The sequence below is a fragment of the Ornithodoros turicata genome, chromosome 2, assembly GCF_037126465.1.
Source record: "Ornithodoros turicata isolate Travis chromosome 2, ASM3712646v1, whole genome shotgun sequence".
Taxonomy (NCBI): domain Eukaryota; kingdom Metazoa; phylum Arthropoda; class Arachnida; order Ixodida; family Argasidae; genus Ornithodoros; species Ornithodoros turicata.
In genome coordinates, this window is record NC_088202.1 from 125,195,201 (window position 1) to 125,221,440 (window position 26,240).

The 26,240-nt window shown below is 45.0% G+C and overlaps 1 long non-coding RNA gene across 2 annotated transcripts in view; it reads left to right on the forward strand.

The window, feature by feature from the left end:
- Positions 1-492: 492 nt before the first annotated feature.
- The window catches only part of LOC135386064 (uncharacterized), a 302,227-nt gene continuing 276,479 nt past the window's right edge, over positions 493-26,240 (forward strand). The window contains exon 1 of one of the 2 annotated variants that reach the window (XR_010420580.1): positions 493-837. This is a non-coding gene — a long non-coding RNA (uncharacterized LOC135386064). The remainder of the gene's footprint in view (positions 838-26,240) is intronic. The other variant, XR_010420579.1, reaches the window with a different exon arrangement.

Sequence of the window (26,240 nt, forward strand, 5' to 3'; positions counted from 1 at the left end):
TGTAATATTTTCTGTTTATATTGCCGAAATGCAAAAATACAGCATCCCATTCATCAGCGAAGTATATCAGCAGCGAAGGCAATAAGATAGCCAGCAGGTGCTGAGCCAGCTTTTAAGGTGTTGTTGAAGAAAATCAGGAACGTGGTGATTCATGTCTCTACGTCACGAGAGAACTATCCGCACTCTGCGCACCGTAGTTTTACGCCCCTCGTTGAAGACGGCGTGTCTACGCAACTCGTAATGAGCTGGACAAAAGTTTAGGAAACACGCTCCGGCGCATCCCTTCGTCAGAGTGACACGCTAGCAGCGAATGGGACCGTACGGACTTTCAGACAGGTGCCTATAGGTAACCCAGTCACCTGTTTACAAGTCTGTACGGTACCATTCGCTACTAGCGTGTTAGCCTGAGGAAGGAATGCGCGGGAGCGTATTCCGTAAACTTTTGTCCAGCACTGTACCCTGCCACCAAATTACTGGTGTCCCCGGCCTAGTTCGAACCTTCAACCTTGTGATCAGTAACGGACACGCTACCAACTAATCCATCGGGCAGGTAAATCAGGAACAGCCGCCAGTCACTGCACAAGATGATTAGCATTGGTCCTGATAACGCCCGGCGACAATCTTATCACCTTCCGTTGCGCATCGGTAATCCTCAGTCGACGCCCTGTTCGTGTTGTGGCTTGACGCACCGCTCTGTATGCCACATTCTTTTACTCTGGAAGGCTTTGACATTTTGCCAGGACGTGTCAGAAGACAATGCTACCAGATGATGTATCGAACAGGTCTACACATGTAATGCTCCTGATGAGACTGTGCTGTGCGACGAGACATTGCTGGGTGAGCGTCCCATTGATTGTTCTTCCGAATTGCTACTAACTATCCAGTGGGCTTAATCGCTTCATCGTCGTTACGGTCGTTACAAGTTAATGAGTGGCGGGAAATTCAAAAAGGCGGGCGGGAAATTTAAAAAGGTGGGCACGTGATAAAACACGTGCACAGCGCTCTTCGCGCGATACGTGAAGGACGTGATACACGTCACGCGCAATGTGTCACGTGCCCACCCTTTTGAATTTCCCGCCACTCGTTAGCTCGTAACGACCGTAACACGGAGAAAGGGATTAAGCCCCCAGGTTCGAGTGCGTGACATTATTTTCAAGGTTGATACCAGTTTGAGGTTAATGGGCTACCTTATACACTCGGATTGAACGCTGTATAATTGCAAGGCAGTGCTTACCGGCTGTAAGAAAATTCCGGCTGTGTCATTAAAGGGAGACTTCGCAAAGATTTGAAAAAATTTGGTGAGCATCATACCGAACACGAACCACCCCCTCGATACCTAATATAACATTCGCATTCATTTTTCGCCAGTAATTAATTCGTAAATGATGAAAACAGCAAGCGGAATCCGAAATGCGAAGAGCATACCGTGATGTCACACAGCATTGCCGTCTGCTTCGCAACCTGCATTCCCCCTTGTCGGATGATGTCAGCAGTGCGTTGATTTCAGTGCCCTCTCGCTTCACAGAGGCGTAATAAATTCGTTTGCATGAGATCAGTTTTGGAACGACCCAAGCAGCACAATGTACTGAAAGTCGAGTGCAGGGTGGACGGTATGTGTCTTATCGATGTTCCTTAGTTTCACGAGTCTGTTCAAGACCTTCCACCTACCCGTCCACCCCTATTGCACCCGACTTTCAGTACATTTTGCTGCTTGGGGAGATATTTCGTACACATGCTCCTGACATCCCAAAGGTTACGGGTATATCACAACCTTTGTGGTGATTTTGTTGCGGAGTCCCACTTTAATGCAAAACCACTATCGCTTAGACCTTGTGGCTTTGTCGACACTCCCCACATTTCCCGTTGTGTCTTTGAAGGAATTCAGGGTCGGTATGGACATACAGCACTTATTTGACAGCTGTTCGACAGCACAGGTCGTACAGCATATATTGACTGTCCCCTTTCTACACTGTTCGTGCACCGTTTGTGCGTGCGCTGTAAACTTCCCTTTGCCACAGACACCAATGTCAAGCTGGAGAAAAACCAATTTACAAGAAAAGTAACCGAGCCAACGAACTGTTGTCGAAGACTATATATTGTCGTTGTAGCGTAAAAGAACGGAGCTGTTCGTATTGCCGGGGATCCGCGGATGCTAATTGGGGCTGTTAAATTTCAGCTGCATATGTTTCCGTAAGAGATACTAAGTGTCCGTAAGCGATTTACTGTATTTCAAGTTCCTGTGGGATAGTAGTTAGGATGACCGCTTTCCACTCCGAGACTGGGAAGTGACGCAGGTTCGAATACCCGCAGCGGCTGTGCTATCCTGAGGTTTTCCCTGGGTTTTCGGGCAGTTCCCCCTGAAGACGACCCAGGACGCATACTAACCCCCCCCCCCCCCTCGACCACTCCTTCCTGCTGTCCTCTCTCCATGTGCCCAGGTTTGTACGCCGGTCATAGCCACTTCGCGGTACTAATACGGATTTAAAAAATACCTTTTTTCGGTCACGTGTTCTGGCAAATAACGCTGGATACACCAAACTCATTCTTGGGCACGTTTCGTTATCTTCCCATCTTAATGTCAAAGGCATCTGAGATATAACATACTTTGAATGGCTCCTTTGGCATCTCTTCGTCCTGTGATTGTAATTGGAGTAGGATTGCACAGAAGTTGTGTCAGCCCGTTTGTGTGGCGACATGGTGCACGTGCCGCAAGGTATGATTGCGGAATTTTGGACACACGGAGCTATGGAGGCAATGTTTGCCTCCCCCACATTGCTGTCGTCCTCGGCCAGGTTCGAACCCGCGATGTTGAGGCCAGCAAGCCAAACGCGTACATGGTTCTGCATCTTGCAAGGTACAACAGTACAAGGTTCTGCATAATGTGCAGCTGAAAGCTGAGTCTTCCGTTTGGAAGAACAGCTGAAAACGCTGCATTAAGCCTCGAAGATACGTCACGTTGCTCTGAAATGTCGTCAGAACATCGAAACTCTGGGATAACGTTGTCTTTGGCTGGACCTATGCTGTAGGAGGGTATTATTTTTGACAACAGATTAAAATGATTTTCTCCTCTAATAGACTCCCTACGTTCCGGCTTGCATCACGTGCACACCAGAAAAGGTTGCTTCTATTCAAGTGGCGTTTGAGCGCTTAGGGACATGGTGTGCTTGCACATGATATATGCACGTACTCTAGGTGTCCATGATTTTCGAGGCTCCATAATCTGGTCTGTCGTACTTTGTATAGCTTTTGCTCTACTTTTTCTTGACGGCACCAGCAATAATATTGTGATGTGCAGAACAAAAAAAAAAAAAAATCTCGAATGCCTTTCCTGTGTGCCGAAATACCTTTGCCGTCATACAGCCTGTGGACAGAACATTGGGTGACCGCATAGTGCGCTGTCCATGCTGTTGGCAATCTAAGACATCGGGCTTCGTGGGCAGAAGTTGGCGAAGAGCAATGGGAAAGAGTCTATCATCCCGCAGCATTATTGCGACAGACACAATGGGGAACCGAACAATCAGATGCCACGGAATGTGGGCTAACGATCTGCACGGAAGACGAAATGCATCCAGTGATTGAAATGGATTTTTTTCCCCAACAACACGAAAGTCTTTCCTCTCTTTCGGTATCGTGAAATACTGCGGCTCTATTTGCTAGCAGTTTTCTATACGAAATTATTTCGAGTTCTTTTTTTCTCTGTGCAAATCTTCATCAGTTCAGCAATGAGCTCCTTGATATATGGATTTCACAGGCCATTAGAGTTTCGTTCCGTAATGCATTGCGATACTAAGATAATTAATTTTTAGAAACACGCACATGATGCATCTATTCCAGGTGAAAGCGGTACACAGATACGTCTACTGTTGATTATATTTGGTTTGATTGTGCTCCCTCATGGGGCAGCCTCTCGTTAGATGAATGGCAAGCATATATCTGTGCGGTATCGCTATAACACACGGAAAACAGTGCAGCCGCAATGTGGGAGCTCGAATCATTTTACTATGCAAGTAGATACTTATTAGGCAGACAAAATCGTCGATTAGATAAATCTTATCCTGGGAATTTCCGCATATTCCTTGCAGCACATATCACGCTTTCTCAGTGTTCCTGTTGCTTGTTAATACTCCCTGTCCTTATTGTCTTTTATTGTTTGTAATATGCTTTGAAAGCGAACCACACAACAATATTATTCCGGTTTATTTCGGCTGCCATAGCAAATTGAATTTGGTTGCGGTGTTGACGCGATGAACTATCCTCTAAGGTCGTCGAAGCAGTTGAGCCAGCCTGCTGCCAATTTTGTGACCACGTTACTTTAGGCGATCAATCACATCGGTGAACTGTGACTCTAAAAGATGCCACAATACTTAACACTCATTCTAACGTGCTTCTGAACCATGCTGATCAACATAGCCTTTTCTTGTTGATAGGTTGATAGTCCAATCGCCTGCAGCCCCGCGCTGCCAAACTAAAGCTGCCTCATCGGGTGTGCGGCCTCAGTCTGGGTTTTACTGTTTAAAAAAAAAGAAAAACATTGCTTCCCCCTTTTCTTTGCACCGCCCAGGAAAGGCCACTTCGATCGTGTGTTGGGGCCAGGTTGCTTGTGTATTCCAACGACCTTGAATTATACAATTATGTACAATTTCTGCGTATCCTCGGACAACTAAAGCTACTTTCGGGGTGGTTACAGCTCGTCGTCATTTTCCCGTAATTTGACCACGCATCGTCGCGCTATACATTCAGGTAGACGGGAGGCACGTTACTTTGCTCCCTGTCTTTTTTCCTCGTTATGATATCAAAGATCCCCGTACGAAGAAATCAATAGTTCGTAAGTGTATGGCCACTTCTCTCAGCCACAGACACCCACACACAAAAAAAAGAAAAAAAAATCATGTGTACACAGGACTGACGCCGAGCAATTCCACTTCACCTAACGAAGGCACGGGTGAAGAGCCATGTTGGCAACACTGAAAAGGAAACCGAAACCATTGTTCCACTTCTTACTTTTCCTCCTCCCCGCGATCTAGTTCGAGGCGGGCCCGCTTGGATCACTGTGGAGCATCAGTGCAAGGAAAGGGAAATTGGAGAGAAAAAGATTCAGCCGGGAAACGTTTGAAATATCCTTGCTCTGAATCAGCGAAGGGTTGTGGTTCGGTGTCAATGTCTCGCATTCACGAGCACAGTATATCATATGCAATGCTCTGCCTCTGAAGCAAGGACACCCGCTTGCAGTGTTGTTCTATAAGACCGATTTCTCCCTCGCACCTGATGAAGGACGAACTCCGTCCGAAAGCTTGTTTTTTCAGTAAAATAAATGTTTCAGTCTCTTTAAATACTTATTTTACCGATAAGAAACTACGAATATGTTACGATATAGTTTCTCCGCGACCAAAGCAGGTGTCACGATATCACGAGCCGCATCGTCATACTGTCAAACTGTGTTTAAGTGGAGAAGACAATTTCACATCGATGCTGATAGCATCGTGTGATGATTTCATTTCAATCTTTGTGATTTCAGGTGATGATCTTCATTTATACCTTAACAAAGAACAGAAAAAGAAAAACCTGATAGTCTGTCTTTGAGGGATTTTTGGTCAACGTGAAAAACTAAGTAGGGAGTGACGATGTACGCCGCTGGCAGCCAGAGTTGCTACGCGGAGCTAGTACAGAAAACAAATATGCAATTGTTGTTATTGTATTGCAATTGACAGCGTCGATCGTTCTCAGCCCTAGATACGGAGGTACATGGTGCACTGCCAACGCGAGGCAACTCACGGAAACATGGTCACGGTAGCCTGTAGACGCAGGCAAGATTGCTGTTTTGAGGTGTCGTCTGTGCGTCGTATTTCTTCGTTGTCCAAGCTCAGGCTGTGCCCATCGTGGACACACCTGTGGTCTATCCTCTAATATTACCTTACTCTATCGCCATTTGTGACCGACATTGCGGTATCTAGGGTTCCGAAGTTTCTTTTTTATCCGACAAACACCTATATAAACACATAAAATATTTTGTTCGGTGATCGCGGTATTGTTGATAGAACCATTTTTAAATATATTCTTACGACACGTTTAATAAAACTGGAAACTTCAATGCGCTTGACTCGCTTAGTTGGAAATTGACTACCCCAATAATACAACGAGATAACCGAGATGTCTGAATACGCCGTCCTGTGTCCGTCACATAACTGCCCGTTACTGGTGACCTCTAGAAAATTCTAGAGCGTTCAGGGATGTTATAAAGAGTCTCTTTTGTCGATTGAGCACTTAACCAATTTGGATTCTTCTGAAAATTCAATATTTGTCAATTTTGAAATACCACTGTGCAGGTCTTAAAAGGACAGTCTATTGAAAACAGTATAGTCATTTGTTGTCTCTGTATAGTGTATAGTCATACGTGGTTCAAGGACGAAATATGAAAGCAAAAACATTTTACGTGGTGTAATTGAGGGAAGAGATTTCAATAGTGCTGCCCTTGGTTCGTTTTCGCGATGTTGCTTCACGTGCTGTTGAAAAGTGCGAAACTGAAAATCGAACCCCGTAAATGCACACGTGTATGTGCACACGTAGAGACCGCATTGTTAGATATGTTTATGGCAATGTGTCGCGACAAGGGGGCTGTTGTCCAGTTTGTCCATGTGATCTTTCTCTTCAGTACAGTGATCTGCACATCACGTGTCTCGTACTCGAGACAGTTTCTGTTCTGCCATTAAAGCTTTGGGAACGTTGTCGTTCGCGACGTCCTGACCACTCGCGTTCTAACAGAGGTCTCAAACACACGGCCCGCGGGCTGCATGTCGCCTGCGATGACCTATTCTGTGGCCCGCGGGCCCTTGACCACCAAAGAGAAGGAAGCTACCGTAAAAATAAATAACTAATAAATAATTAAGAATAAAACCAGATTTTCAGGCATTGTTCTTGGCGTTGGCAGGCGTACTGTCCATGTATTGGAGGAATGTTAACATGTGATCACTTGTGTGTTGATTTCTTGTGGCTCATGAACCTCACCTCGTTACGGACACAGCAACCAGGTCTTCGCTCATCGTAATTCTCACACTAATTCAAATAGTGACGCACTCAAAAAATAGAGACAGAACAGTTATGTACAAAGGCCGTCGTCTGAGTGATATTAAAATAGCAAACCCGCATTTGCAAACCCATCCATTGCCAATAGTGTCAGCTAGCTCTTTCTCAGTTTTTTTTTTATTTCCTTTTCCCAACTTTAAACTGTAAGCAAAGGCAACAATAGTGTGTAAACGTGAGATAATTTCAGTGCTCCTGAATATTGTCATAATCGTTTGTGAAGGACTACGTCTTTTCCAGGAATAGTTTTTCATATTTCAGTACCTGATTTGAAAGGCAATTTATTTATTTTATTTAATATTTTTTTTACATATTATTTATTTCTGTTGGTGTGTCAAGTGGTATTTTTCAGTAATGAATTCTGAACTCACCGTCGGGTTCCACAATAACTACATGGCTCCTGTTTTTTGTGTACATTTTTTTATTTCGTAGGTATTTTACGGTAATTACCGCGATTTCTTTTCTGTGTGGCCCTCCATGACGGGGTCAAAAGTCAATGCGGCCTGTTACTCGATTTGAGTTTGACACAACGTAGTGTAAACTTGCGACATTAATTATTGTTATGCAACCACAAGTTATTAAGTCGTTGTCGACTGACTTATCTGGTGCACATACCGACAGCACATATGTGACGCCAGCCCTATGAAGTCCTAGAATTGTCCGGGTAGCTTTTCAGCATTCATCGTTTTCTCGTGCACCAGCGACGCCTCCATAGTTGGCGAAATTATGGGAACTTTTGGAACGTCAAAGGGAAAAAAAAATGCTGCTCAAGGCGTGGAGAAGCGAGTGACAATCATGCATAACGCCAGACAGCCCGATGTGAAAAATCGCCGTATTGGACAGGGTTCTAGGAAAGTTATAGCTCTGAAGCTTTGCCGACAAGAATTCGCGCATGGCTACACATTGCTGTTGCTCTTTCGTGAGATATTCTCGCGCCGCGACCGGAAAAGAAAAGCCTTCGTCTGCCTGCGCGTGATGGCGTATAAGTCCCGTCCAACGCGTCCACGAAGTTCATGCGACTTCTCCCTCGACTTGCTCGAGCAACTTGCAGGCGTACTTTTACGTATACTTTGATTACCTTTTGTCATGCGGAAAGGACTTCTGACTTCAGACTTTAATGTTTGTCTCGCTTAGCAATCATCCCATGTAACAATATGCACTATCGGAATTCAAGTTCATATGTGCGACCAGCTCCCGTGGCATAGTAGTTAGGATGACAGCTTTCCACGCCGAGCCTGGGAAGTGACACGGGTTCGAATCCTGTCATCGGCTGCGCTGTCTGAGGTTTTTGCAAGGGTTTTCCGGACTTTCCAGACGAATGTCGGTACAGTTCCCCCTCAAGACGGCCCATGCAGCGCCATACCTGGGTAGTAATATCATTACTGCAATGAATGACTTCTCCTGTGGTAATTTGTAATATAATGCATTACTTTTTACATTATGTATTTGTAATGTAATTTAATTACATTTGGGCAGTAGTTTTAATGACATTACTCATTACTTTTTACAAAGGTGTGTTCTGTGTTTGCACTTGGCAGAGAGTTGGGGACCCAGGAGTTAAAAGAATTCCAACGCCCACTATGAATGGTGACGCACTCACACGGGGAACGTCAGTTCCACTCGACGAGCCAGTTGCCTTAGTTAGGGCACCCACAAACAAACGTTCTTCAGGTCAACGGTTTGTAGCCTTGGAGAATCATTGTTTGCGGGCCCCATCCTCCGGACAATCTTCCTGTTGTCGTGATACTTTGGATTACCTTCGTCTCTATATTGTGGAACGATACGTCATAGTGGCAAGCCTGACATGTAGAAGAGACAAATAGAAGAGTACAAGCTAACTGTTGTTACATTGTCAGCATACATTTGCTTGAATTTCGGGAAAGGCAAGTTTCGTCAATTTTTGTGTTCTTGTCCCTTGTGCCTTCCACAAAACTCGAGAACATGTATGCCAATAATGGCAAAGTAATGACATTGTAATGTCATTACTTTTTTGTAGTAATTGAAAAGTAATTTCATTACATTTCAGTTGCAGTAATGTAATTTAATTAAATTCTAACTGGAGTAAAGAGTAATGTAATTAATTACATCTTAGAAGTAATTTACCTAGGTATGCCGAGGACCCATTTGTGTCTAGGTGTCCCCCACTCCTTCCTGCAGTCCTCTCTCCATCTCTTCACATCTATACGCCGCTTATAGCCAAACTGCTTCGCGGCACTGACACGGGTTTATATATATATATATAAAATTAGTAAGTTCATAGATTTGCATCGTCCTTAGAAGGCGCTCGTTAATTCACGTTTCCTACATTATCGACTTAGACCAATTCCAACGAGCGTAGATTGGTTTCAAATGTTGCGTTGGGCAGGGCATAAATTCATTTTACTATCCTTCCATATTTCTTGATAACGCCAACTGTTTTTCATTTTGTTTAATGCTTTTGGGAACCTCAGGTAACGACATCTAACTCAAAGGAAATGCTCGCCCTCTTCAACTTCGAAGCAGCGCCCGACAAGTTTAGCGTCCGCCTAAAGAACGCTACCTCTTCCTTACACGGTCACGTCCCCTATCAACCATCATATGAACCATGTAGGAGGAAAGAAACACTCCACAAGAATCGGTCGACGCACGGGTTTTGAAAGAAACCTGGATGCGTGGAGTGACGAGAGGGGGGTCGAGTGGTCCGCAGAGCACAGAGAAGAATGCTTTAGAAAGAGCAGACACGTTTTTTGAAACGTCGCTGACCTTCCATCCGGGATGTTTCGAGATGTGATTGGCCTGCCGGGGTTCGTGCCCAATAATTAATATCCACTCCGTCATCCCAGGACAGCGACGGATGACAGGCAAGCAGGTTGCCTCCTCTTGCCCCGCTGCGCCAATCTCGCGCAACCGTGCTATTAGAGGCTTATTTTCCGACGGATCCTGACTTTACCCTTCGTTTCTTATTTTTGCGTTCTTCTTCGGAGCGCCTTGTGTGTGCACGGTGCATGAGGAAGGATATCTGGACTGACGTCCCCAGATGCCTGCGGCTTTGTTCAAGAACGTACTCCTTTTCAAGAATAATTACCGCCCATCGTATTGCGTTGTTTTGCGTGCCTTCAGTCTGCTATTACTGGATGTGTTTTGTCGATTGAACAGGTATAGAGCGCACTGCTGCGGCTCTGTTCTGGAAGCGAGCGCGAAAAGCTGAGGTTGTTGACATTTTGTGACTGCGCGATGCCAAGCTCGAGACCTGTCTCCTAAATCCGCGGCCCTCCAGCATCCCGGAATAGTTAGGTTCTGGGTGCCAGACAAGGGTACTTCGTTGATGGCTCGACTGTATGGTCTATCCTCCGTAAACCAATTGCATGTCGTACGTATGTAAGTTATTGATGAAAAGGCACGGTCAGTACGTCTTCAATCAACTCCCCTTCTTTAATCGAAGTGAATTGTGGTACCTTAGAATGTCTGTTACAGACAACTCGCAGCAAAACTTACCTGCCTAACCTGGTGGAAGCTTCCATGTACCTATGTAACGTGAATCGTATATGGTGGTCCATCTGCCGGAAAGACACTAAGACGGGGCCCGCCTTTATGAATATTGAAGTTACTGCTTTTCATTCGAATTCCTTCTCTCCGTAATATTTTCTAACTATCCGAATCTCTTCTTTTTCTTTCCTAGTTTACAAATAATCGAATAAATGATCACTGGTCAGTGGTAAATGTTATTCTTCAACGGTAATAGCAATTTTTCTCATGTGTTGTTAAAACTCATTCATCGTCATTGTATCGCATTATGTACTTTAACACTTACAGGAATGGAAGTGACTGGATGCGGTCAATGTAACAGTCGCCATCTATCGTCCGTCTAGACAAATCGACTCATGGTTATGCCCGTATGTTACCATGGCTACAGGGTAATCGATCAAGATCAATACGCATGACAAGTGCACAAGAGAAACTTCTGTTTTGATTTTTGAGCAAACATGTGGCTGGTTCTGGCGCCGGAGAAGTGACCGGCCAATGCACGACGGCCGTTTGTTTGGGCGTTTCTCGATCGGAAAAGTTCGGAGCGTTTTTGTTGGAGTTGGATATGGCGAGGTGTTACTTATTCTCGGCACTCGCTTAGTCAACAGTTGCAGTACCCATTACCTAGTTTCACTACTAGTTGCACTGCCGTTTAAGAATATAAGAATCGATCGACGAAAACGCAGTCCCATTGCGTTCGCGCACCCTCAAATAGGTCATGCACGCACAAATAATTAAAACAGCTGCCGTCGAATTAGGACATTTCTTTGACACACCACAGAGCCTTCATCTAAAACGTACCTGACCAAGGGCAAACGTAAAATTCGGGCAGCCACTTCACGACGATTGGTCATCCTCGGTCGTAAACAGCAAGATGACAACCACCACGTCCTACGAACAAGCGTTCGATCAATAAGACAACCTTGTCCACACGAAACCTCACTGAAACCTCAGCACCTCAGGCACCTCATAGTTGTATTCTGTGTCAAACTCGTGGGGTCATTTGGATGGGTCGATCCTGGTTTGTATCACACTTCAGAGGTGTATGTATAGCCAATTGTGTAGCCTGTGTTGCGTATATATTATATCACATGGAATGAGCGGAGTTCCTCTAGGGGGAATTGTACCACGAATGGGGCACTGTCATTTGTACTAGAATACATGCGATAGGCATTGACCACTTTTAGTAAAATGGAGTTGATGAGACACATATATCTTCAGAAAATAAGAAAAAGGAAGACAAGGGTCGTGTCCACACCTTTTGTGTTCCACGGGAAACATGACCACAGAACGAAACATAACCAGCCTATAGGCCACTATATACTGGCCAATGGCCAAGCTGGCAATAGCCTGGCTGACATTTCCGTTTTTTTTTTCTTTCACTCTATTAAACATATCCCTCCGCAACTGCTTCACCAAAGAGAAAGTTTGTGATGGGCTCACTATTTCGTGCCTCATCTCGTCATGCAGTCAACACTACAACTTTCATAATTTGTATAATGATAAGGCGCGTCTTTACGTCATGAGGTAACTATGATAATGTTCAGGGTGCTACAGTGCTGAGTCTGTGGATTAATTTCACACCAACGAGGGATCTTTAACGAGTGCTAAAATTCCAGCACAGAAACAGATCATTCCGAAGGGCATCATAACGACTGAGAGAAGGCCGATCAACGCGATCATCGTGGGATTGAGGAATGAACGGACTGTATGCACTTCGGAACATGTTGCCACGATAAAAACTATCATGTTTTAAGATACGCAGAAGTTTCAAGTGAAGCGTCAAGACTGTGTCCGCAGAGTAGTCAGCAAATAACGAAGTCGCCTTTGCTCGAACCTTGGTGCCTCGGTAGTCTGAAAGTATAGGCGGAAAGTAGACAAATCAGGCAACTCTGACAGGCAACACTGAGATCAGGATCAATGGGTCAAGCAATTGTACATAGACTAGTGAAGCTATGGCTCCAAGTGCTTGAGCAGTGTGACTGGCACGTGTATATTGCGGGTGGGCTCACGTATAACTTACGCATACTAAAGCAGAGTAAAGCAGGGTAGAACAGAACTGATCCATCTTGCTATAGACGCGTTTCACTTACTGTAGGTCATGTCATGTTCACCTATTTCGTGCTCACGATTTTGGACGGATGATATGCGGTAAAAACAATGAAACTTAAAAGTTGCATCTATATGAGCCAAATTTGAACACTACTGTGCTTTAGATACAGCACGTGACAGATTTCTCTCCATCACTTCGATAGACTAATGGTAATATAGTTTTATTGGATTTTCATTCGTTTCCTCTTGTGTTTGCCTTGGGTCTCAATTTTTCGGATTGAATGCATTTACTGGATTCAGTAGTAAAAAATCGGATGTTATTTTTAAATATGTAATTCGTGCAGAAATCTGGTGCTACTGATACTTGGGGTGTTATCGGGTTATGGGTTTTTCTTTTTTTTTTCTGCCCAGCAAGCCGCCCCAGTGCATAGTATTTTGGTCAGACATATCTATACCTCGCGACTTGTAGGGACTATACCTCCAGAAGTTGTAACGCCAAACGTGCTTTGCAAACGTGCTTTGCATTATACGGCGCAGCTTGATCTTCGATATCCTTGCGTCAGAAAACTCCAAACTCCAAACTTACCGGCGCACCCAAGTAATATCTACATGACACACAAAATTGCTAGTAAATAGCGCACGTGATACAACCTGATACGTGATTGGACTGCAGGGGATAAATCGGGTTTAACCTGAACTGGTGTACACTGGTTCGGGAGGGGAATAATCCAGGGAATCGGGTCTAACCCGCAAAAGTCAGACCCACTATCTTTAGGGAGTGACCTCTTCGGGTTAAATGCCTTTCTCAGATTCGAGGGTAAAAATCGGGAGCTATTTTAAAATCAGTTCAGGAGAAATCGGGGGATAGTTGTGCCTTCGGGTGTTATCGGGTGGTTTTGTTTCTCTTGGCTATTAGACCCTTTCCAGAACACTTTCTTTTTTTTTTTTTTGCGGGATCGTGACCTTCCAGCAGTAATCCCCGAAGGCATAGACAGTGTTGTCACATATGGGAGTATTGCTGGGAACGTAAGTGACCCATTCTCATATGTGTTACACGTGGCGACCTTTCTTCGTCTTCAGTGGAAACATCACTTGAGGATTTCAGAGTGACTGGAATTCGGGGAGAAATCGGGTTTAACCCGAATTGGTCGGAGGTCAATTCGCGGGGGGGGGGGGGGGGACGCAAATTGACCTCCGGGGAATAACCGGGCGGAATCGGGATTAACCCGAAAAAGTCACTGCGTAACTATCTTACACGGTGTCAGACCACAATGGCGACCATGTTACTTACACGCGTTATCATGCGCGATAACGAAACATGCGTGAAAATCACAGAAGCAACCGCTAATAATACGCCACCACCCACCCAATCTCTGATACGAAAAAGAAGAGAACAATGTCCACTTTCGCTATTTGATCCCATAGAAATTCGGACTGCAAAGCACTAGCAAGTTGTCCTTCCACAGTCGGTCAGCGTATCATCTGTCTGAGCTAGAATCACGTCCTTTTGTTCTGCCTGGCGTAACGACATCACGTCGCATGTAATTTTGGCACGGCCAAACACAGGAAGGAAAAGCGTGTGTCGTAGGGCAGAACAGAAATTCGATGGAGCTATTTCAAATGATCCCGTTGATGAAATGCCACGCAACACACACACTCTGTCGCTGCGGGTCTCATTCTCACGCGGCTTGCTTGCTGCTCGTGGAGGCCATGTTTTGTTGAATGTGCATGATGTTACACCAGAATGAACTGTTCGAACAGAATGTTTGATAAACGTATATTATGCGTGTAGTTCTTCCTTCGTGGTATTGGTTAGCCTGTGGCCGAAAGTTGAGCCAACGCAGATAGCTCCCGTTGTGGTTTGCTATGCAAACACTGTATGCAGCGTAATGTTCAGGGGCGGGGGGGGGGGGGGGGGGGGGAGGGGAGGGGGTTCTAATGCGGCGTGTTCGAATGAAACAGAGACACTTCGTCAAGAATTATGACCTTCATGTAGCAGGTCAAAGTTTTCTTATCCTAAATATTCCCGAGAAATAAATACGAATAGCAGACTACATGCTATACATAGACAGCAGAGCTGTGATAATTTCCTGTTGAATTAATTAGGCTACCTACAATTATTGAAATGCAAGCTCTCCACGAAGCTTGTGCTCCATAACTCGCACAGGTCACTTGTCTCCCGCCCTCTGTGAACTTGTAGCTTGTATTGGAGATGAACGTTTAAGCGCAGTGCGGGTCATGGTTCCAGCTTCCCGGGTGTGCGAAAGCAACTTCGTCATGAAAATCAAAGGACGGAATGACGTGACTTGTTTCATGAAGATTCTTCTTCATTGCTTGATGACATGACCCGGTATGTGCAAAGGCTGAGAGTACAGGCAGACAACTCATTGCAAATGACGCGAGGGGAGGGCTACGAAAGCGCTCTCAAGAGTGTAAGGTCTATGGCACAATAATTGATAAACTCTCTTCTTGTTGCAAGTGCACACTTTTTGTCAAAGTTGTCACAGGAATATAAATTCCTGTGAGAATTTATATTCCTTATTAGGATACAAGAGCAGAGTCAGTGTCCGTTTGGAAGGCGTAGTCCTATAGTTTTCTGCACGTATAGCATGTCCCTTTGATGTCAACCAGAAATGTTTTTGTCCCTTTAAGAAACAACTGCATAAAGATAAAAATAAAACGCGAGTCCGGACTTCTGTAATTTGCTTTCATTCCCCTGGCCGGCCTTCATTCATATAATTAAGCAAGGACGATTCCAAGCCCACCAATCTTCTTCAGCTTCAGACTGGTGCCTGCACGATTCGAGAATGTGCCTACGGCCGTGCGTCCGTGGAATCGCGTTCGCGCCGGATCGTCTCCTTTTGAATCATCATAATGCATACGCCTGTTATTACGCACTGCCTGAGCGCACGCCGTATGGTCTGCGTGTCTTTCACCTTGTATTGTTTTATTTCTGCCGCCTTCCGGCACAGCCGAAATACAGATGCGTTCATCTTCTGCCTTTTGTCTTGCAGACAGTGGTTGGCGCTATGGGCACTCATCCCGAACGCGAAGATAGCCTTCGTACCTTTTGTGTCTCTGCGTGTCGCTGTATCTGTTTCATCTGCATGTTTTAGTATAATCATTTCGTTATATTATTAACGTATTGTCCCTTGCCTCGGCGGTTTCTTTCGGGAGTGTAGAATGGTTGGTGTATTGTTGTTGAACGTCACTTGTGGTACGGATATGACTGGTGTGTAAGCATTAGTGCTGATTGGAAGAAGTATTTTAAGACTAAAGTGTTTTAAGTCGCGATGGCTAACCATTCTTCATGTTCCTGTGAAAACATGGCAAGAACATGTAGCTTGAATCCATTCGTTGCAATAACCAGATGAATTGCTGGCCTCAATAATAGCGGAAAATAACCTATATCTCAAATTCGAAAATGAAGTATCACAGCTTTAAAACGCAATAATCACGAGAGAAACTGATGTTCTGAGGCTGGAACAACATAGAAGGGACAGATACAAACAAAGCCTCAAATCAACGATGAAGGATGAAAGTCACTGAAAAGGTTAGCCAGCTGTAGGGATCGAACCCACATCTTCTGGATTACCGGTCCAGGGCTCTACCAATTGATGACGCAGACCACACTCTACCAGATGACGCACCCCGAAAGTCCCCGGAGAGGCGTGTTAGCTTAGCTCAATTGGTAGAGTCCTGGACCGGTAATCCATAAGATGTGGGTTCGATCCCTACAGCTGGCTAACCTTTTCAGTGACTTTCATCCTTCAGCAATAATCACGTAGGTTTTGAGATAGCAAATACATATTTTTCATAACTGATGTTAGAATGATTCCTCTTCTTTGTAAGGTGATGCTAGTAATTTGCTATGCAACGGAGAAAGGCGTGTTGAAAGTCACGGGACTGCGAGCACAGCAAAAGACCTGGATATTCTCTGTTGCGTTCTGTTTATTGTGCACTAGCAAAACGAATGCACAGAAAATCGAAAGCAGGAGCTCTTGCGTTCGAGAGGCCTTAACGTATCGGATCCGAATTGAAATCTGAAAGGACCGCTTTACACAATATGCCTCATAGCAACGTCTAAATGATGATGATAATAGAAATTGCCCTTTTTTGTGTGCTTTTAGTGACTGTAAAATCTTTTCTATTCTTTCCTATAAAGGAGAGCAAGAATGTAATGTTACACATATTTGTAACGGAAGTAGGAATTTGTGAGGTGGTAGGACTTACAACATCCACTTACGGTGTATAGTCTCATCTTACGAAACGGAAATACTTCGCTAGTACCTCTTAAGCCCAGTGTTAGACCCGCTATACCGAACTAAGCAAAGGAATATCGCTGCCTGCTACACTACTCCACTCTAAAGTAACGCAGTACTAGCGACGCTGCAAATTCGAAATAGTAACCCAGATGCCTATCCATTATTTTCCCACTATTGTCTTGCAGGACTCTCGTTGGTCAATGTACCTAACGATGGTATACAAGTATAGTACTTAGATTCCAACATGCAGACACAATGCAGCCTGTATGGTAGCTACAACAGTCGACCTATCAGCTAAAATTATTTTATCTCGACAGAACTGCTTCACACATGTCTGTTTCACATTGCACAACAACAACAACAAAAAATAAATAAAGAAATCTTGATGTGAAGCGTTTTCCGTAAAGTCACCATCGAGACATTTTGTTGTGTTTCCCATATCTCTCTTTCCTGGTAAAGTGTATGGAAGATCCAGTGATCCGGTGAGCGTAGATTGAAGCCGAAGCTGGTCCGGAGCTGCCGATATTTCGAACAGGAACTGCCCTTCTACTGGGTCCAGTATAGAACGACTGTCTCTGTTCGAAATATCGGCAGCATCCGAACCCAAGGTTTTGGCTTCAATATGTCTCTTCCTGTTGCGCACGACGCAGCATAGTGTTCATCTGCTGCGAACAATAAAGTAGCTCCATTGTCCACATTATTCAGTATATAACGCACTGCTTCGTTAAATGTTTCACTGTGTGTTTCGCAAACCGCTGAAAAGTGTATAGTGGATGCGCGGAAGGAGATGTAATTGTAGTGATTCTGAGCTACACTAGAAGGTGACTGCATTATTTTTCATTGTGATTAGAGCGCAGATTTTTATGCAAATGCAGTTTTTTTTTTCTCCATATGGTTTCGTATGTGGACGACGAAAAAACACTTTTGGTCTCGGTTTGAGACCGATCAGAAGGTTTCTATTGCACATATAAATACATATCTCGCCATACTTTCTGGTGCCAACAGCTTACTACTACGTTTTTCATGGCTGGTGTTGCTGGTTTCGGGACGGCGTTGGGTCGTCTTTTGCGAAGGTTCTGGTCGGAATAGAATATTTTCCGTGTTTCAGTGGGGTTATATAGGTGCTGCGTTCAGTCCGTACCCGTGCATGACCCATGGGCCGTACTTCACCTTCACCACATTACCGTTACGAAGGTGGGCGGCGTTCGTATTTTAATCGGCTTGTTGCAGTGCCGAACGCATTGCCATGACCAAAGAAGCCTGAGCATGGGCAACACGAAAAACACGAACATACGTGTATGTTCGTGTTTTCATGTTGCCCATGCTCAGGCTTGTTTCGTCGTGGGTTTCGTCCACCGGCTAGCCTGAGTTGGCTGGTTTATCAATCACGCACGGAAAGCCTTCAGCTCTATGATTTATATCTGTGTCGTAAGTGGCACATCTGTGTTTTATATATTTGCTGTGTGGTGCGCAACGAAGGCGGCTATGTTTTACCGTGTTATCCCTAATAAAATACTCGCTTTTTTTCTTAAATAGGTATTTGTTGCATTGCTTTGGTATCAAGAACTGTGTAAAATATTGCATATATTGCGGATTTTTACGGCATATTTCGAATATTTCCAGTGCATAGTTGCATGCATATTTATTCGCGCTGTAATTATAATCAATAGGAATAAACGTACGAGAGTTGTTGAAGTCGGACTGGACACCTAGAGATGTTTGCCTGAATGCCAACACGGGAAAAGAAATACGAAGGAAAAAAAAAAACTGTTTCGCGCACACGCACACACACACACACACGCGCACACATATATATATAGTGTATAGTATACGTTGGATGATGTGGACTATTCAACGGCCACTTGGCTGTACACTGCCCCGTTGCTTGTTGTGAACGAATGCTGGGATGACTATGAAAACGGTTCTTTTAAAGCTACTCGAATTTCGAGGGGAGATACTTCTATATTGCCGTTTTAAAATGTAGCGGGATATCGCTGCTTCCGTGTTGAGTGGCTCACAATAGCGAATGGTAGCGGCGGTACTGTAGTGTAGTTATGTACAGTGCTGGTTAAGCCCCATATTCCTGTTTCGAAAACGAATGTCCGCTAGAGGACAAAAAAAAAGGAAAAGAGAGAGGGAGAGAGAAAAGAAAGGAACGCTAGTGCCACAAATAGGTCAGTCAATCGTTCGATCCCGTTCGATCCCGTACAGATCCATTGTGTCCTCTTCGTTAGGTGCGCGTGCAACAAAAGGCGGGCAAACCTTGCTCCAGGATATTCCGAAAATCGGAAATTATTGCTGTGCTAACAACCGATTTTAGATCTCGAACAACCTGTCGTTTTAAGATAAGTATTTAAAGAGATTGAAACATTCAAATAATTTATTGTACTAAAAAGCAAGCTTTCGGACGGAGTCCGTCCTTCATCGCCTGATGAAGGACGAACGCCTTCCGAAAGCTTGTCCTTCATCACCTGAGGAAGGAGGGACTCCGTCCGAAACTTGTTTTTTAGTAAAATAAATTATTTGCAAGCTTCAGTCTCTTGAAATGCTTATCCTATTCACCTGCGCGTGTTAGACTTTTCCCATTTTTGCCTGGTAGTAACCTGTCGTTCTATACAAATCAATCATTCTCTTTGCAGTGTTACGAAGCAATCTACTAGTATTTCCATGTAAAATACCGTTGAGTATCGGCTTCACTGAGTAATTTAGCATGTTTTCTCGCTCGATCATCATGTGTGTGTGTGTTATCATCGTCAGCTCAGCTCGTTAAAGCTTCGTTGTTTGTTTAGCATCATCATCTGTGCACGTTACATTGCCCTCGGCAACACACGTTGCTCGCGACCAGCTGAAATAGCAAACTGTTCGATATGTGCTGTGGTTGAAACTGGTGCCGCCATCTCGGGAAACGTATTCAAATCGCTAAAGCCACATCGTGTGGAGAGAGCGTACTAGATTTGAATTGCTGTGAAAGAAAGACTTGGTACGGTATATATATATATCTCAAATGGTGTACGTCAAGAGCCTGGTGCTCCGGAACCACTATGTGCCAGTCGTCTGGTGGTGAGCTGCTAGCCCATTATGACATGAAGTAAAGCTTCATTTCAGTTACGACCTCCGTCAGTTCTGCATAAAGAAGTACTTCATTAGGTACATGGACTGTATTTTAATAAGTTGTGGTGTCACAATACCTGTGTAAAGACGTTCAACTTGCCAACATTTTAATTCCCGTAGACTTCCGCCCAATTCTCACTTCTTCGCCTCTTACATGTGGGATGGTCCCTGGTCATGCTTTGGCGAAGTATGTTCATCCTAGATTATGCATTGGGTACCACGGAGAGACCACCGTTGGCATTGGACTTGAACTGCGGCACTATAACCATGTGCGCAGTTGTCCAAGTGACAGAACAAGACTCAATGAGGCTTTGAGGCTCGTTGTGTCAACTTCTTGTGGTTAGTTGTCCTGCTCCAGCTCCAGCTCGTATTACCCACTTCGCCCATACACCAGTTTGTTTGTTTGTTACCTCTTGTTTCTACTTATCACCACCGAGTCGCCGGATTTTTCCTTCCATTAAACAAAAAAAGAAAAGTGTGTCATGCCTTCCAAAACATGCAGGGGGTCACCGGCAGCATCTCATTACGACTGAACTGTAAAAGTATCACGACGATAAAGTCTCATGACGGTATTACTCCCCTTAATTCCCAAGTGTCTCATTACGACCAAAATCTAAATGCGACCGAAGGTGTCTTATTTCGGGAAAAAACAAAACAAAAAAACGTCCGCCATGTTAGCAATCAGTGCGTTGTATGCTTCCCAGAATGTCCCTGAGGCGGGTGTGCTCCCATGGCTTGTGTCACAATGGTGTATGCACACAGTATAGTACGTGACAGTGCTTCATACGTCTCCGGTGAAAAATCTTTTTATTTCCATACTGTGTCATTGGATATTTGTGCCTGTTACATGTATTTGCTCCCAGACTTCGAGCAGCATGCTACTCATTTATTTTGTGAGCAAACTGTTGGTGATCATAATTGAAGGGCCACTGCCCAGGAATGTGTATACGAACATCCTCCATTATTCTCCAGTCCCCTCTTCAGCTCAGCAATGGCCACATTGTTTGCTTCATAGTTGGTCCGGGCTCTGGTATAAGGAGGGTTTGCTTGCTGGAGATACCGCATGCGCACCTGTAACATGTAAATGCTGATAGTATCATTGTTCCGTTGCTCGTAAAGGGTAGCAGAGCACTTAAATTTTAGCCACAAATAGGCTTCCTTCACAAGTGAAAACTGGTGTAGGAACTGACAAGGAAGGCAAAAGCAACCCTTGACGAGTTTTCCATAGATTCTTAATCTAAGCAACAACAACTTCATTTTGAGATGATGAATGGGGAGTTTCATCGCCAGGGGCGATACTCTACCTCATGAACCTAAACAAAACATATGATGTTCTTCGGAAACGAGCATGAAGGTATGTTAGGATACATTCGCTTCCATAACCACCTGATACCAAGAGTAGATTGTGTGAATTTTCCAAGAGTACATTTTGAAAGAACATTTGCACATTTAGTTGCAACCTTTGAACATGTATTAACACTTGAATCTTTATTTGTAGCTATTAAACATTTGGTTCAAATTTCATATTTTACTCGCACAATATAATATAAGCTAGTTATGGATATCAATGACTTGTGTACTTTGACCACTTCATTGTTTGTTACCAGAAGATGACAGTCATGTTCCCAATATATGGACTTTTTTCCCACGGTGTACTGCCACAGCTACAGGACTAATCATGTTAAAGAAATGCTCGAGGCCTAGCTTTAGTCGTGTTAAGTTTTACTCCCTATGTCCTGTAGAGGTGAGTGCAAAAATTTTTTACATCAGGTGTCGCTCACCTGGCTGTTGTAGTATATAACCCTTTGGCAGTCTGCCATGAGCTTACCCGGTGCCATGCTTGGTTGACACCGCAGTTTAGCCCTGAGGGAGTTTTGCCGGCCTTCAGCATGGCTAGTCGTCCTTAGGTCACCTCGATATGGTAGTTCCACAGCAAGGTTTGGCCTCTTCTGAAGAGCCACTGGTGCTCAAAGTAGGTCTGGAGCTGGGCAATGCCAGCATTGCTAGGGCAAGCTCAGGAAATTTGTGACTGGACTCTGGTGTTTGGGGTATAGTCGTTCCTGCGCACAAGGACCAGCTCCGGTGGCACGAAGAGCAAGGCCAACTATCTTACGCACCCATTGCTTGAGTGCTGGGTTCCCTCCATCCCTGTACGAAGTGTGCAGAAAAAAGGTGTTGGAAATGTTGAGGTCACAAAATGCAGCGCTGTATAGAACATTTCCAACACCCTTTTTTCAATCGAAAATTTCACCTGTGTAGCCGCCGATACTCCGAACAGGGACTATTCCAGAACAGTCTCTGTTCGAAGTATCAGCGGCTATACAGAGGTGAAATTTTCGATACAATCTACCCTCACCGGTTCACCGAGTTTTCCACTTTTCCACTCAACATGTTATGCTTCTTCTGCACCTCCTCCTTTTTTTAAACCAGGGGTCAATAAAAAGGTGAATTTTCAAAGCAGAGCTTTGCAGACACCTCGGGTTCCGACAAGGACCCTAAATACGCGACGTTCGGATACCCCAATCCGGCCCAAGAACCTATACATACGAGACCACAACCGCGCTAAGTTAAAATGTGTTAAGGTGTGTTTCTCCATCAGTGCCGTCCCGAGGTTAGCTTCCGTCTGGGGCACGATTACGCGAGGCGTCCCCACCCCTCCCTCAACTAGACGCCCTGTAATCAAAAAAGAAAAAAAAAGCTCATATGCACTTGCGAGCTCAAAATTCTCTTAATTCTCGTTTTATTGGCCAACCTAGCTCCCGGAACCTGACGTCCGGCGCCCCCTGTGGCGAAGGCGCACGGGGCGGCCGCCCCTCTCGCCCCTCATCGGAACGGCTCTGGTATTCATATCCGCGACGGTGCGGATATTGAGTGTATCCACACATCCGTGGTCTTTGTAATTGTAGGAAAAATCTGCACGACGAAAGAATTATGTTGCAAACGTTTTTATTTTTCAGCATATAGTCTTTCTCCTAAGATCATGTCATTCAGAGTTGTCACAGGCAGTAAAGGCACAGCCATGCAAGGGATGACACACCTCGACAGGCCATTTTGGATTCACTGCGTTGTCTCAATTACGGCACCCCCTTGGTGTCGTCGGCAGAGGCACAAATGCTTAAAGAGACAATCGCATCCGTTAAAGTCGATTTCGAAATTATAGGGTCATTTTATTCCTCGTGCTGACCACGGTATCGAAAATCCCACCCCAAATAGTGGCCTAGTTTGACTGCTATTCGATGGAATACATGACAAGAGTAGACTTCGGATGTTGAGACCGTGCCGGAATTACCTCTCTGGAAAAACGAGATAGTGTCACTCCCTATGAAGGAACCAATCAGAACACTGCTTTGAGAAAAGGATTGCCGCGGCCGTGCGAGTCACGGAGCGTCTGGACGGCGCCTTTCCTCTGAATGCTGCCCTCACACTCCTCCTGTTAGTGAGTGACGTCACGCCGCTGGTACTCTTCTGCAGCTGCGGAAGAAGCGCTGATCTTTAAAACTGAATTGAAATTAAATTTAAATTCAACTTAAAGCATCGTCTGATCGGACGAAAAAATAATAACAAAAATAGCCAAGTAGATTGTTCGCCGAAGTCGAACATAGTGGTATCTGTTTCATATATAGGTTTCCGGATGTGACCGTCCCTTTAATTGCAGACTTCAAAATGTTATATTTAGAGCTGAGCGCGGGTGTGGGTATACCCGCGGGTACTCGCAGTTACCCAGCCCAGGAATTCGCGATCGCTGCAGGTAGTGGGTAATGCGGGCATTACCCGCACTCCATGGCCAACTAAGTGATCCCTCTCTGTCCCCTCTCCCTACACGCGACGGTACCCTATGTCGTTGGCCGTCGAAATCCATGTGACCATCCAGACATCTGTGACATATACACAGACATATACAAATCCAGACATATATGGCTCTCTGTTGAACTGCAGTTTTATTGGCATACGATTGAAGCCGTCCGAGACACGTAGCCAACACTCAGAATGTCCATTGTTTTAAAATAGAAACAGCGGTAAAGTGGACGAGGGGACGTTCAATAACGAACAGAGGGAGCGCATCCATTGATTTGGGGTAAGGCTGGTGTATCGTGCCCACATCGTCATCTTCATCACCCAGAGGGTGAACAAGAAAATGGGGGTTCGAGTTGGCGGCCGAACTCATGTATACCGCTCACTTCCCTCTGCGGGTCTCAATGCGGGTATACAGACAGCACTGCGGGTGCGGGTCGCCCAGATAAAATTCTTGCGGGTACGGGTCACACACGTGCGGGTACTGAGCGGGCGCGTGTCCAAGTTTGCTTACCCGCACCCACCTCTAGTTATATTCCTACCCGCAAGCAAGAATGTGACGCGGACATCAGCGAGGATCCATGGGATGCGATGCACCCGCGCACACCTCTTTCTGGAGGCAGGTTGACCACTCGATAATCTAACTTGCGTTAGCTCCCCCCCCCCCCCAATGTCAGGCCACATCTTCTATACCAGGCCACCCATTCTATACCTATTTAAATCAAACCACAAGTTACAACGGCATGTGACACAGCCAAGAGTTGCCTCTGTTTCCCCCTTTCCACCCATACGGAGGTTATTGGGAGTGTAGGCCTGTTCATTAAATGGGTTGCTGTGTTTGAGAACGTGTCGTGTTGTCTTTTTCTGTTCCGTGTCTCTGGTTTTATCGTCGTTTTTACAATGTACCAGCTCGCCTGCAGCCTTGCACTTCTACCAAGAGTGCATAAGAAAAAGCAACCTATCTTCTGTTATATCCGAAAACACACATGTTTTTTCTTTCTTTCTGTCTTGTCAGTTTCGCGTCATTGTAAATGACTTTTTTCTGCTTTTCAGTTATTCAGAATGCTGTAGCGACTTTTTCCCCATCAAGTTGCGTTTTCTTCAAAAGTGTGAAGCGCAAAGCGCGGCCGCATAATCACTTTCGTTTGACGTCCCCGGGCCCGCGAGTTGGGTGGCGGCTGCGAAGCCGTTCTCTATCCGGAAGCGTGGTGCTTGATCGATGTCCCTTCTCCTGGATTGTCACTTTAAATTTGGCTGGGAAAGGTGCTACCTCGCCTTTCCTTCTTTTTCTGTGAGCATCCTTACAAGAGGACAGACGACGGTAGTTCTTGGCGAAGCTGGGAGGATGGTTACGGCTGCTTCGGGTTGGTGCGTCTAGTAATTTATAAACAGCTTTCTCTTGAATTTGTAAGAATATTTGTCGTATAAATGAAATGGCGTATCGATTAGAAAGGGTGGGTTACATTTATGTACTCTCGCGTGCACAGTAAATACAGTGTAACGAAACGACATAGAATTGCCAGGGTAGTTAATTCGAAACAACGACTAATTCTTGTTTTACAGGAAAGCCACACACCAATTATCCATTTTCTACCCGATTACGGTCATTCTGTCGACTCTCTTCGAAAGTCTTTGAAAATGATCACATGCAACGCTACAAGGGTGGGTTTGTGCTTACACGAATGTAAACGCGCCTGGCTCTTTTCGCTTTCAAGCATGTGATACGTGAATCGGGAATAGTACGTTCCAAAATTATGCTTGAAACGACGGAAAACACTGCTGTTTGATCTCCTAGCTGTGGTTTGGCAAAGTGTCAGTACGACGCTTGCACAAACACAAGTCATACCTAGCAGAAGTTGAAGTCACAGGATTGAATACGGCGACGAGAGCGCCCGACAGCGAAAGTGGCAGAAGGCTTCCAAGCGCACCGGTTCGCCAGGGCAGAACCCGTCGCGCCATCTCTGAAATAAGTCGGAAAGCAGAAGGGCAAAAGAGGGCGCCGCAGCTGTGCTTTCAGTGTCGCCAGACTGCAGTCACGTTTTTGTCTTTAGAAAGATGGAATACACGGGTTATCTAAGCTCTACCCCTTCATGATGACCTCGAAATCACTAAGGTCATTCACTGGAAGTCCACTATGAAGAGTAACGAACAATCACATTGAGTGCTGACCCACACGCAAGTCGGAGAACAATTTATATAACCCCATCCAGCTCTTTGGAGCGGCAGGTATAGTTTCGGTTTCTGTTTCGGTTGCGCTACGGGAAGCGGGGGATATAAATGTTAATTAGAATAAGTAGCCATGGGCATGTTGTTTGAAACAGCGTGAATTTTGCGGAGGAGCTTGAATGCACATTGAGAGACCCTTCTGCAACCTGCAGAAAGGTCTCTCAATGTCCTTACATGTCAGGTACCTCCAGTGATGGCCACTAACTACTTCTA